Below are 15,192 nucleotides of genomic sequence, written 5' to 3' on the forward strand. Positions count from 1 at the left end.
TTTCTTACCCCTTGTTGGCCTAGCTTAGTTGTTGGTAATGGTTGTGATGATTAGCCGTTCTCCGTGCATCGACCCTTGACTTGCCACTAAACTCGCATTTAGTTTTAGGTTTAGGTTTTATAAATTTTTGTTTGATTAAAGGTGTTTTAGAATTCAACGACCTAAAATAACCTTTATCAAAATGGCGCCGTTGCCGAGGAACGACTTCCATTAGCATGTCATTACCTTATTGAGTGTAGGCCTTTGTGTATAGTTTTCTTTTTATTTGAGTTTTTATCTTTGTGTTGTTTTGTTGATAAAAAAATGGCTTGTCTCTCATTTCCTCAATATGACAATGAGCCTTTTGTGAAAATATCAATAGACTTGAGGGATTTCTTGACTATAATTGTTGTAGTCTTTGGGAGGCTTGTGAGATTTTTTATTTTGGTTTAATGAGAAAACTGGGGACATAGTTGAAAGCATGCACAATGGTGAATTTAGAGCATTATCAATTGATGATGCTTGGGATTTTTATGTTTGTTTTTCTTGGGATGTCTATAATAGGGGTAATCATGTTTCTAATTTTGATGTGTAATGTGTTGATTCTTCTAATATTAGCATGAATTCCCATGATTTGTCTCATGATCCCATTAGTGAACCTAGAACAAAAAATTTCAACTCTATTTCCCCAATTGCTCATGATGATGAGGTACATGCTCAAGTTGATGCTAATGGTGTGTTTCAATTTTCTTCATGCCTTCTTGTGATGTGATTTGTTCCCTTAATAACGAATCTCATGTGTTTGATTGTGCCCCCTCTCCCCAATGTGATGATCCCCATGTTTATAATGTGGATGATCCTCCCTCTTCATCTTTTTGTTCTTACATGACTTCAAATGATTTCCCTTATGCTTCTAACAAATCCTTTTATGAGGGTAATTCTATGGAAAATTTGAAGAAAGAGCTAGAAGTTGATGGAGATGATGACAATGATAGGGAAGTTTAATGAGATGAGGGAAGAAGATAATAAGGAGATAGAAGCTAGGATGAAGATGCTAGAGAGCAAAATTCTCCAACTAGACAACTCCCGAGGAATTGCCCTTCCTTCTTCTCCCCTCTCCCATATGAGTGAGGATACCAATAGTGAGCATTTCAGTGATGGTGAAGGAGTTGAGAATGAATTTAATGTTAATTTTGTGAATCCCGATGCCATCTTAATGAGTCTCAAGTGTATGTTTGTGACCCTTCAATCTATGAGTATTTGGACACTTTTGAGGTTATGTCCCAATTGTTTTTCGAGAGTCATATGAAAACTTATAGATTTTTGGATGATTTCATCGAGGACGCTTCATGGGACTTAGATGATTTTAAGATGAATCTACCTCCATTCATGAACGGTTTTGAGACCTTAAGTTTTGAGTTAGTTGAGTAAAGGTTGTTCATTGTGGTGATGAGGAGGTTGAGGTTGATTCCCTTGGAGTTTTTGAGCTTGAGGAATGATGTGTGGCATTTATGCCACCATTTTACCCTTTTTCATTAGAGATTTCCCCCGTATTTGTCACTTGTTTATGCCTCTTTTCACCCCTTTTATCTCGATTTTAGTCACTTTAGCTCCCTCTCGTGTTTTCCCTTCCCTTTTGTCTTTTCTTTTAGTTTTTACCTCCTTTTCGTGTGTTTTGATAGCTCATAGCACTCATGGGCGAATCATGGGTTACTAGTTCGAGTAGAGATGCTAAGGGATCTTGCCAAGGAAGTGGAGATGCCAAAATGGAGAGGGCGCGTAGATGAGCATAGCCGCGGGCGCGGACAGGAAAGCCCTGATGCCAAACAAGAGAAAGTGGAGATGGTGAGCCGCGGGCGCGACATTGGCCCCGCGGGCTCGGCATTCTCCCCCGCCCGCGCGGAAATCTGGGTTTGACGAGCTTATTACCCAGCTCGGAGAGGGCGCGACGACCTGTTCGGAGAGCCCTCTCCCTTTCCCTTTTTCCTCATTTTGGTAGAAGACTATAAATAGTCTTTAGCTTGATGTTTTTCATCATTCACTATTCCATTGGCTTAAAATCATTTGTAAAGAGAGAATATCCATGTCTTTTAGAGAGAGAAAACACTAGTCTTCAAGAATCAATCTTTGTAATAAAATATTCAAGCTTTCTTGTAGATTGTTGCTACTACTTTGATGATTTGGTAATCTTTCATCTTTATAATATCAATCTTTACTTTTGTTTCTCTAGTTTTTGGTTTTCTTTATTTTATTGTTCTTACTTGAGTTTTCTTTCATAAATATTCAAGCTTTATTAGTTACTTTGATTTCCTTTCAAGTTAGAATCATGTTAGGTTGTGTTCTACTCAAACTCAAATTATTCAACAACTTCAAGCCATGAATCAACAAATGCAAGAAGTCAAGGCTCATAACAAGATGGTTGATTCACAACTAGCTCAATTGGCCGAGAGGGTTCCTTTCAACTCATCTTCTACTTTACTCGGACAATCACAAACTAACCCTTCTAACATCGTGAAACCCGACTCTTACAAGGCAATTACATTGAGATCGGGCACCTCCTATGAAGGTCCCAAGGAAGGGGATAGCAAGGAAAAGAAGGAAGGAGAAGAGAGGGTGAGTGAAGATAAAGAAGTTGAAGAAGAGAAGGTTGATGAGAAAGAGAGAAGTATAGAGAAAAAGAAGTCTAAGGATGTGGTGACATCCTCAACTTTTAGTGAGGCTAGAAATCTTGATGGACCGGTTCCTTTTCCCGGTCGGCTTGCAGAGAGAAAATTGAATGACAAATTCGCAAAGTTCTTAAGTGTGATGAAGAACTTACACATTAACCTCCCTTTTATTGAGGTTGTCACACAAATGCCTTCATACTCCAAGTTCTTGAAAGACATTTTCACCAACAAGAGGAAGCTTAATGATGAGCTTATCACTCTTCCACATCAAGTGAGTGCACTCGTTCAACACAAAATGCCCAAGAATAAAAAGGATCCGAGAAGCTTCACCTTGCTGGTCAAGATTGGGAATATGGAAGCTAGGGGTGCCTTAGCCGACCTTGGAGCAAGTGTTAGTTTGATCCCTCTATCCATTGCTCAAAAGCTTAACATTGAGATGATCCCCACAAGGAAAACCATTCAATTGGCCGATCGTTCAGTGAAGCTACCTTGTGGTGAGCTTGAAGATGTCCCTATTCAAGTTGGGCATATCTATGTGCCTTGTGACTTTGTAGTGATGGATATGGAAGAAGATGTGGATACACCTTTGATTTTGGGTCGTGAAGCTCTTAAGACCTTGGGGGCGGTAATCAATTGCAAGAACAACACCATTACATGCGAGGTAGCCGATGAAAAAATTGTCTTTGAATTCTCTAAGCTCCTCAAGACCCCCATGGTTGAGAAGTGCTATAGGATTGATGTTGTGAATGAAGAACTAGATCGTTTGGGAAGGGTCATGATGAGTCCTCAAGATCCAATGGTTGAAGCTCTCACATGCGAGGAAGAGTACTTCTCTCAAGAAGCAAAGGAGTTTGCCATGGCCATTGAAGAAGCCAAAGAGGAGGAAGTGAGTGATTCTAAGCATGAGGAGCTTAAATTTGAGGAGGAAAAATTGGAGGAGAGTCCTAAGCCTCTCCCAAGGTAGAACTCAAACCCCTTCCCCCTTCTTTGAAATATGCTTATCTTGGAAAGGAAGGGGAATACCCTATTATTGTCAATGCTTCCCTTGATGGTCTTGATTTGGAAAAATTGATTGTTGTATTGAGAAAATATAGAAATGTGATAGGGTATGGCATTGATGATATGAAGGGTATTAGCCCTTCTTTATGCATGCATCGTATTCACCTTGAGGATGATCAATCCACCTCCATTGAGCCTCAAAGGAGGTTATCAAGAAAGAAATTTTGAGATTGCGTGAAGCGGGTATAATCTATGCTATCTCCGATAGCAAGTGGTTTAGCCCGGTTCACATGGTCCCAAAAAAGGGTGGAATGACCATTGTCAAGGGAGAAGGAGGAGAGGAAATCTCCACCCGGACGGTGACCGGGTGGAGGATGTGCATTGATTATAGGAAGCTGAACAAAAACACTAAGAAAGATCATTTTCCTCTCCCCTTCATGGACCAAATGTTGGAAAGACTCTCTCATCATGCTTTCTTTTGCTTCTTGGATGGATATTCCGGCTTTTTCCAAATTCCTATCCATCCAAGTGATCAAGAGAAAACTACTTTTACATGTCCATATGGGACATTTGCATACCGAAGAATGCCATTCGGGTTATGCAATGCTCCCTCAACTTTCCAACGATGCATGACTTCCATTTTTTCTGAAGTGCTTGAGAATGAGATTGAAGTTTTTATGGATGATTTTAGTGTTGGTGACTCGTCTTTTGACACATGTCTTATTAACCTTGAAAAAGTTTTGAAAAGGTGTCAAGAGATGAGTTTAGTGTTGAATTGGGAGAAATGCCATTTTATGGTCGAGGAAGGTATTGTCCTAGGCCATAAAGTATCAAAAAAGGGCATTTAAGTTGACTTGGCTAAGGTTTCAGTTATTTCCAAGTTTCCCCCTCCTACCTCCGTTACGGGATTGAGAGCTTTTCTAGGGCATGCCGTTTTTACCGGAGGTTTAGCAAAAAATTTTCATCAATCGCCAAGCCCTTAACCGAGTTACTCAAAAAGGATGTTTTGTTCAATTTTGATGAGGTTTTCCTTATGGCATTCCAAAAGCTCAAGGAAGCCCTCATCTCCTCTCCTGTTGTGCAAGCTCCGGATCGGAGCTTGCCTTTTGAGCTAATGTGCGATGCAAGTGACTTTGCAGTAGATGCGGTGCTTGGTCAAAAGAAAGATGGAAGATCCCATGTCATCTACTACGCAAGTAGAATGCTCGATGAAGCTCAAAAGAACTACACTACAACGGAGAAGGAAATGCTAGCAGTCGTGTTTTCCATGGATAAGTTCCGGTCTTATCTCATATGCTCAAAGGTTATAGTCTACACGGATCACATAGCGGTCCGCTATCTTATGACCAAAAAGGAAGCGAAACCGCGTCTCATCCGTTAGGTTCTTTCTCTCCAAGACTTTGACATGGAGATGAGGGATAAAAAGAGAGCGGAGAATTATGTGGCGGATCATCTATCTAGACTTCCTTTTGAGAATAAGGAGAATGTGCCTATCAATGAAGAGGTGGGGTTTGAGACCCTCATGTCTATGGCGTCAACATCAAGCCCTTGGTATGCGGACATTGCCAATTATTTAGCGTGTGGAGTCGTTCCCCCGGAATTCTCCTCTCAACAAAGGAAAAGATTTTTCAAGGAAGTGAGGAGGTATTTTTGGAATGACCCATATTTGTTTAAGCAATGTGGAGATGGCCTCTTTCGGAAATGTGTTCCGGATCATGAGATAGTAAGAGTTCTTGAACATTGCCACTCATTTCCAAGTGGAGGGCATGGAGTAGTTGAAAATACCGTGGCAAAGATCTCCCAATCTCTTCTTTGGTGGCCAACAATGCACAAGGATGCCCACAAATTCGTTTCACGGTGTGAAAAATTCCAAAGAAGTGGTGGCATAACCAAAAGGGATGAAATTCCTCAACAAAACATTTTGGAGGTCGAGCCATTCGATGTTTGGGGTGTCGACTTCATGGGGCCTTTTGTCTCCTCTTGTGGAAATCTTTATATCTTGGTGGCGGTGGACTATGTGACCAAGTGGATTGAAGCTATACCATCCCCCACCAACGACCATAAAGTGGTGCTCAAGCTTCTCAAAAAAGTCATATTTCCACGGTTTGGGGTTCCTAGAGTGCTAATCAGCGATGGTGGTTCTCATTTTGCCAAGAAGAAATTTGAAGCTCTCCTCAAAAGGTATGAGGTTCATCACAAGGTTGGTCTCCCTTACCACCCTCAAACTCAAGGACAAGTGGAAGTGCCCAATAGAGAGATCAAAAACCTTTTTGAGAGGATGGTGAACAAGTCTAGAAAAGATTGGTCTCTCAAGCTCGATGACACGCTTTGGGCTCTAACGACGGCATACAAAACCCCCATTGGCACGACCTTCTACCGGTTGGTCTATGGGAAGGCTTGTCACTTGCCGGTTGAGTTGGAATACAAGGCTTGGTGGGAGATCAAAGAGCTCAACATGGACATGTCCTTGGCGGGTGAGAAAAGATTGCTTAAGCTCAATGAACTTGAGGAGCTCCGGTATGATGCATACGAGAACTCGAGGCTCTACAAGGAGAGAACTAAGAGATGGCACGACCGACATATAAGGAACAAGAGCTTCAAGGTTGGAGACAAGGTTTTGTTGTTCAACTCTAGGCTTCGGTTGTTTCCCGGAAAACTAAAATCCAAGTGGTCGGGGCCTTTCATAATTTTGAGGACTACTCCTTACGGGTCTTTTGAGTTAGAAGCGGAGGAGAACGAGAACAAGTTGGCATGATTGAGTGCATTAGGCTCGATCTGCCGGATCCTAAGCCACTTTTTTGAAGATGATGTGTATGGTCAAGCTAATGACCTTATAAAGAAGCGTTTCTCGGGAGGCAACCCGAGTTCTCAACTCTTTTGATTTTGTATTTCTTGTGTTTGATTATTTTTGAACGATTTTTCTTTAATCTCTTATTGTGTGCATGTTTGTTTCTTCCATTAGGTGCTTGGATCTTTGGGATTTTAATCTATTAAGTTGAGTTTGGAGAGGAGAAGGAGAACGGAAGAATTAAAATCGAAGATGCCAGGAGAAGCCCTAGAGAGGGCGCGGACAGTCACCGCCGCGGGCGCGCAATCCCACCCAGCGGGCGCGACACCCAGCAGCTCTGAAACATCAGTTCTGCGATTTTCACTTCGATTTGCAGCCATATGCCCGAAACAAATTATACCCCAAAAATTGAATTTCTTCCCTCTTTCTCTCTCTACGCCTCACTCCTAACCAAACCTTAACCCATTTTACCTCAATTTCTCTTCCCAAATCATCAAACTCCATCAAATTTCAACAATTTCCCTCATTTTTCTTCACTTTTTCTCAACAAAATATGATTTTTCACCCTCAAAAACCCTAAATTCTCGGTACTTTCTCTCGTGTGGGATTTGCTTCCACTATCAAAGGGTTCTTGGAGGTGGGATTCATTGCTTCTTTAAAGGCTAGTAAGAGTACTTGTTTGAACTCATTGTTGGTATAAATTTCTCCCTTACTCTATATTTCCTTTGAATTTGAAGTATATTGTTGTTTGAGAAAATTTCATGTTTTTGATTTTTCATGTTGGAATTGTTGATGTTTGGATTCCTATTTTGTATTCATCTATTATATTGTTGAAGCATATTGTTGTTGTTGTTTGAGAAAATTTCATGTTTGTGATTTTGATCATTATTGATTTTTGAGTTGTTGTTTGTGGTAGTTGTCTCTTGGTATAAATTGCTTGATTGTAGGTTGTTCTTGGTGACTCTTGGAAGTGTTCTTGCGGAGATTGATTGGGTTTGGAAGTTTGTTGTGGGTGTTTATTGCTATGATTTGTTGGGATTATTTCTTGGTGCTTGTAATTTGTGTGAGTGAAAATGGTTTTTGGGTCAAAGAAAAGAAAGAGTGGGAAGGAACTTCAAGGTTCATCCTCCTCAAACCCCCGACAAAATGAGCAAACACAAACCGCTCCACCACCTCTACCACCCCTCAAATTCCACAATAAAAACCATAAACCCATCTTTGACAACTTGCAAAACCGTAAATTGAGACCGACCAAGCACTACCACCATCCCACCGCCACCAAGTTTGGCATCGACGAGGATTGTTGGTTCTTGTTCAACAACCTCGGGCTTGGTTCCTTTGTGTCAAGTGCATATCGAACCTACAAAGAGCCTACCCTAGAGTTTCTTGCTTCTTTCGAAAGCCATGCCGCGGGGGATAATGATCTCTCCATCTCCTTCCAACTCTTTAACAAAAAAGAAACCTTCACCCTCCGCCAGTTTAACCAACTACTGGACTTCAACCCTGATGCCGATATGTTCTTCCCCGAGCATGCAGGCCTCCATGCTTACGAGCCCCTTCACTGGTGGAAAGTTGTCTCAAGGATGGACGCCTTCAACTCCAAGTATTCCTTAGCAAGCCAAATCATGCACCCAGCTATCAGAATTCTGCATCGAATTCTCGGGTACATGGTCTTTAATAAGCAAGACTTGGGGAAGATTACAACTGAGGAAATCCGGATATTATGGCTAGCTACGCAGCCGGAGGTTGGGCATAGAATGAACTTTGGGTTTCTTTTCACTAAGTGTATTGAAGGTGTCCTCTCGGGCACAAGGAAGGGGGAAATCCATTTTGGAGGAATGGTTACTCAGATAGCCGAGAAGTTGGGGCATTTGGCTAAGCTTGAATCTTGCACCCCCGTGGGGAAGAGTGATGGGAGCGATATTTGGCTCGACCTCGATCAACTAAAAACTATGAAATTCATTGCAGATACCGAGGATCGAGGAAGGACTTGGAGCTTACTTGTCTCCCATGAACATCATTGTTTCCTTCCCAAGCCGGAATTCACTTCCTTCACGAGGGAAGGAGTAAATTACCCATGGTGGGTAAAGAAGGACTCGGGTGTCCTTCCTAGTGCAAGAATGGTTATGGGTGAAGGGTCCGGTCAAAGCCATGAGAGTGAGGAGGATGAGTTCCCACAACAACAACAACAACAACAACAACAAGGAAGAAGGCAACAACAACAACATCATCAACCCGACTACCAACAACAAATGGAAAGCATGCATCTCGGCATGCAAGGTATGTTTGCTTCCCACCAACACCTTTCTTACCAAACCGGCACTTTATATGATTTGAGTGTACGTAGAGGGGATGTCACCCCCCGGTCAACTACCCATATGTGTCGGCCCAACAAGGGCCCGTGCCATCTTGGGGGGGGTGACAACCAACCTACGTACCCCTATTGGCAGGGTCCCTCGGACCCGAATGTGCCCAGGTGTGATTTCCCTGATGAGTCCGGTAGTTATGATTACCGGGTTTCGGGTGGGAGTGATTACAGAGGTGATCCTAATACCCCTATGTTGATCCCTCTCACCTCGCACCCCTTGTACAACCCGAGCCATATGACCTGTTATCCGCATCCCAACTTGACCTCTTCCTACTCCGGAGGTTGGGACCCCTATGGGCTCCCCTCGGGTTTCACTTATGATAGTTGGAATGCGGATAACGATGGTGTCGGCTCTAGTGGCCATTAGTTTCCCCCTTGTTCTTTTTGTTCCCTCCCTTTGTTGTCCCTCCCCTTTATTACATGTCCTTGTGCCGCATCGAGGACGATGCTTTACTCTAGTGTGTGGGGGGGGGGGTGTTTGAGTCAAAGGAGAGTGTTAGGGAATGCTTGAGTTAAGTGTGGGGGAAGGCACCTAGGACTTAAGGGACTATTTAGGGGTTTTGGGTGTAGTTGTCGTTGGTAGCGCTGTTGTTGTTGTTTGGGGTCTATGATGTCCATTTCTATGATGATGATGATATGATGATAATGTTATGATGATGATGATTCTATGATGATGGTATGTTTGGGTAGTAGGTCATACCCAAAGAATTGAGTTCATGGATTTTCTTTCTCTCTCTAGTACTAACTTTCTTTTCTTTGTAGTGCTTGCCTTGTTTTTCTCTCTCTTGTAACTTGGAAGAAATTGGAAGCGACATGTGGAAGCACGGTAAATTGCACGGTTGCTTTATTATTTCTTCAAGAGACATGGGTGAGATCTTTCCTATATTTTTTTTTCTTCTCGTGTTGTGTTTAGTTTAGGATTTAGCTTAGGAAGGAGTTGAATGGTTCGAGGATGTTTGCATGCGGTTCGAAGGAACCTGGGATCGTTGGTATTGAGACCGAACGATCACTTGTATGTCAATTGGGATCTATTTGAATCTTTAAGCCTCTTATATGAACCTTCTTGATTCCTTCTTTCTCTTATGCTACTTTCTTTTGTGTGATAAGCGTAATTATGGCATGATGATATGGTTGTGTTTTGGAACTTGCTTGCTACATTTGGACTCTATCTCCGTGATGATGCATCTTAGAATGTTTGTCCTTTTTCTTAACTATGTGATGAGATGCACATTTTGAGATTGTTGTTGATTGAATTAGACGAGCCTTAGTTAAGGTAGCAAGGGTAAGAACTTGTGAGGGCGTTTGAACCCCTAGTTCATGGGATGTGGTAAGACGGAGTTGCTCCCTATAGTGGATTTGAAGCTCTCTAGTTGGTATTTGCTTACTTTTCTCGTCCCTTGTGAGGTTCAATTTGTTCAAGCCTTCATCAATTTGTTGAGCGACATTTTAGGATCCTCGACTATGCATGTTTGAATCCTTGTGTTGATTACTAGCTCCCGAGATCGTGACCAAGGACTTTTAGGGGAGGAAAAGGGCACTATTTCTCATTTTTGTTTATATTTTCTTTTATTTAGTTACAAATTTGCTTTTCCTCTTTGCATCAACCTTCTTGCCAACCAATTTGAGCCTAATATTTTCCCATTCTTGTCTCAACCTCATTACAAGCCTAGCGGCCTATGTTGACCAACCCTTTTAGTTAGTGAAGCAATGGGTTTGCGAGGCTAATGTGAAAGAGCGTCATGAATATGAGCATGAATCATTTGTGAAATTGGTTTGTAATTCTAGAGTTGAATATGTAAGGAAGATTGGAAAAGAGTGTTTCAAAAAAAAAAAAAAAAAACGTGTCATTTGGGAACAAGAAAGCTTGCCTATTTTGTATATAATTGAATAAGGTTGATAATGCGATGAAATCGAAATGTTGGGTGACCGTTTGAGTTGTGGTTGTTCCTTGAGTTTTGTCCATGAGAATTGGCCACTCTCTTGCTTCACGTAGGATTTACCACCACTATTTCAAATGTTCTCCCTACCTCTACCTGAAGCCGAGTCATTACAACCCTTGTGAAGCCCCTTTGACTTTAAGAGTACGTGGTCAACAACCGGTGGAGGGAGATGGTTTTCAACCCTGTGGAAAGAGCGTGCATAGTTGAGATGTCAGGATGATCTTCTACCTCCTCAAAATAAATCTTTTTCCGATTCCTTCGTGGAATCATGAGGAACCATCTAGGGGGACGATTTGAAACTAGTGGGGAGAACGCGGACCGTTTTAGAGGGGATTAGGGCGGAAGACGACTCACTAGTTCTCTATGCTTAGTTGAGGCTTGACTCTTGCAATCTTTAGCATCTTGAGGCGTGCATGCATCATGTAATTGAGAATAGCTAATATTCTTTGATGTTTTTAACATGGTTGAGTACGAATAAAGCATTTGTCCATTTTGAAATCTAATGTTGTTTTTCCAAAAACATGCCATATTACGTTTGTCTTTATGGTGTTTGTTTTATCTTTCTCTTCTTGGTCTTGCTTGAGGACAAGAAAGAGGCAAGTGTGGGGGATTTTGATGTGTGGCATTTATGCCACCATTTTACCCTTTTTCATTAGAGATTTCCCCCAAATTTGTCACTTGTTTATGCCTCTATTCACCCCTTTTATCTCGATTTTAGTCACTTTAGCTCCCTCTCGTGTTTTTCTTTCCCTTTTTGTCTTTTCTTTTAGTTTTTACCTCCTTTTCATGTGTTTTGATAGCTCATAGCACTCGTGGGCGAATCATGGGTTACTAGTTCGAGTAGAGATGCTAAGGGAGCTTGCCAAGGAAGTGGAGATGCCAAAATGGAGAGGGCGCGCTGATGAGCATAGCCGCGGGCGCGGACAGGAAAGCCCTGATGCCAACAAGAGAAAGTGGAGATGGTGCGCCGCGGGTGCGGCAGAGAAGACCCGCGGGCGCGACAATCTAGGTTTGACGAGCTTATTACCCAGCTTGGAGAGGGCGCGGAAGCCTGTTCGGAGAGCCCTCTCCTTTGCCCTTTTTCCTCATTTTGGTAGAAGACTATAAATAGTCTTTAGCTTGATGTTTTTCATCATTCAATATTCCATTGGCTTAAAATCATTTGTAGAGAGAGAATATCCATGTCTTCTAGAGAGAGAAAACACTAGTCTTCAAGAATCAATCTTTGTAATCAAATATCCAAGCTTTCTTCTAGATTGTTGCTACTACTTTGATGATTTGGTAATCTTTCATCTTTATAATATCAATCTTTACTTTTGTTTCTCTATTTTTTGGTTTTATTTGTTTTATTGTTCTTACTTGAGTTTTCTTTCATAAATATTCAAGCTTTATTAGTTACTTTGATTTCCTCTCAAGTTAGAATCATGTTAGGTTGTGTTGATTTCGAATATATGCTTATGTTAGTTGTCATGGCTATTCCCTTTCTTCTAGCTTAGGTTTTTAGCTAGGGAAGGGGGTGAAAATCATGTGTATTTAATTATCTATTGATTATTGGTTAGGATTTATTCTTGAGTTGATGATTTGAGCTAAAATATGCTTGGAGTTAGTGTGTGCACCTCTAATCCCAAGAGTCTATCCCTTAATTGAATGCATGAGAACGATTTAATCTAGGTGTGAATGATTTCATCGACTTGCTTGAGTAGTTGCATGAGAATGAACTATCTTAGGTAGAGTTTATACTCCTAGAATTGGTTCCTTATCGGTTTTCATTAGTATTCCTTGTTCATGATTGAATCCCCCTCTCCCTAGTGCTTTTGCCATTGTTATCTCTTTATCCCAATCCTTTTACTTGCATATAGAAGTGACCCTTCTTATCCCTTGTTTTTAGTTTATACTTGACTCATTAGTTGATAGTCTGTCTATAGGATTTCTCACAACTATATCTCAACACTCTCTTTGTTACTAGCAATTTATCCTAGATATCATATTAATTGTGCTAAACCCCCGTTTCCTTGGGAATCGACCCTACCTTACCATTATCTAAAGAAATTTTGATAGAGATAGGTTAGGAGATATAAATTGTAATTTTGATCTAGGGTAGTAAACTAACGACCTATTGTCCAACGATCAAGGAAGATGTAGACCGTGAGTGTATTTCATTTGAGGATTCTATGCTTGATTTCCATGCCCTCATTGGTGATGTGAGACCTTGTGGTGAGGGAGTAGATACCCCTTTTCCCCTTTCTCATTCCCCTTTTCCTCGAAGATTTGATCATATTCCTCCTTACCTTATTTCCATCCCTTACTATCTCAAAGAGCCTTTTGGGGATCCCCTTCTATGGATGCTTTTCATGTCCCTCATTCCATCATTGTCGAGGAGAGAAAATATGCCAACCAAAAATTTTGTGAGGAGGATTTTCCTTATTCCTTTTCTTTCCCTTCTTCTTTTCCCTCTTCTTCTTCTTACTTTCTTGAGTTTTCTTTTGATTCTTCTTCTTTCTTTTGGCATCTCCCTCCTCACTTGCGTACAACAATCTTGTTGCACATTCTTATTCCGTCATTTTCCTACCTACACCCCCATGATATGTGTAATAGTGAATTTGACAAGCTCTTGCGTGCGTTGAATTATTATTTCATAGAGCGGTCTCGCTTGGATTTTAAACAAGCCTTTCTCGGGAAGTAATCCGTGTTTTAATGATTTCATTTTCTTTTCTTTTTTAGATCAGATTTTCTCTCATGGACGTGTTTGTGTTCCTTTCTCGGTACACAACTCGATATACTCTTGCGCATTGCTGTGGATCAAGAATCAAGGAAAATGTACATCAACTTTCCTACCCTGTGGAGTTCAAGACAAATTTTTGGATATTGTGTTTTCGATGAGGTTATTTCGGGTATTTGTGTGATTTTGCATTTATCTCATATCCGGTAATATGCGCACCATAGCACACCATCACAGCCCTTCGCAAGTGCTATGCGCACCATAGCAAACCATCGCAGCCATCGCAAGTGCTATGCGCACCATAGCACACCATCGCAGTCATCCCAAGTGCTATGCGCACCATAGCACACCATCGCAGCATCCGTGCTAGGGTGCTAGGCACCATCGCATGCCCCTCGCACAAGCACATCATCATGCTTGGCCTTGTGTGCATGAGCATGTGCGTGGAAAGGGCATCGCAGCACGCAGGCCAGGCACCATCGCAAGCCTGGCACCACGGAAAGTACCATCGCAGTGCTAGGCACATGCGTGTGTGCGTGTGCGTGTGCACTGTCGTCCAGCATGCGTGGCTCGCTAGCAGCACGCATGCTAGGCCTTGCGTGCGTGAAGGGCTGGCTGGCATGAAGTGAGAGGGCATGGGAGTGCGAAGGATGCGAGGGAGTGCTGGGCCAGTGCCAGCGTGATAGCGCAACACAACACTAGCACGCAACACCAGTGTCAAGCATCGCATAGCGCCAGCACGCACTGCCTGGCTGGGATGCGAGGCTGCTGGCTGGTGCTAGCTGGCTGGGCATGCTGGAAGTACCAGCTGGCAGCCAGCGCAGCTGCCTTGTGAGTGGCGGTTTAGGAGAGGTGAGGACCAAAGCCTCTATGCTTTCCTTAGGGAGCAAGGCAATGGTCCCCCCCATGGGATATGGTCCTCACCTAATCCATTCTCTCCTCTTGCCCCTTGTTGCCTTGTGATTGCTTTTGCTTAATTATTTTTTTTGGAATTAAATAAATTATTGCAATTGCACATGATCCCACATTGATCATGAAAAGGGGTTTCAAGTCCCCATTCTCTATAAATACCCACTTGGTTGGGATTTTGAGAATACAACCTTGAGTGGAATTAAAAACGCAACTCTAAGTAAGAGTAAACCTTTGATTCGTAAAACTCATAGTTATTTTGTCCGGGTCTTGACTAACCTTCAGGACTTAGGACGCTCGGGTCGGGTCGAGGGTACGATCCGTCGGAGATCTCGTGCTTTCGGGATTTTGAAGTAAGAGCTCTTTGGGAGCGAAGCACGCGACAAAGATATAATTCTTGTTCTTAATCTTGTTTGATTAAGTTTAATATGCTTGTTAATTGTTTTGATTAAGGGGCGGGTCTTGGTGGGTTTCCTTCCGCGTAGTGTCGGGTCACTACGAAACCCTACAGCGGTATCGGAGCCACGCTCCTTTTAATTTTTGTAATTTTTTTTAATTAAGGTGTTTTTAAAGAATTTATTTTTCTAGTTTATGTTCTTCTAATTAGATTAGATGCTCGGTTTAATTAATTTTAAAACTCGATTTATTTTCGATTTGGCTGTCGAACCCAGATTTTGGCTCAAAAATAGTGATTTTTGGGTGGAATTGACATTCTGGAACAGACTCAACCCTTTTAGAGCTGTCCAGAAGCCAAATTCGAACCAGAAACTCAATTTTTCTAGGGTTTTTCATTTTTTAACGAAAATTTTAATTCTTTTTAAGCC

The sequence above is a fragment of the Chenopodium quinoa genome, unplaced genomic scaffold, assembly GCF_001683475.1.
Source record: "Chenopodium quinoa cultivar QQ74 unplaced genomic scaffold, ASM168347v1, whole genome shotgun sequence".
Taxonomy (NCBI): domain Eukaryota; kingdom Viridiplantae; phylum Streptophyta; class Magnoliopsida; order Caryophyllales; family Amaranthaceae; genus Chenopodium; species Chenopodium quinoa.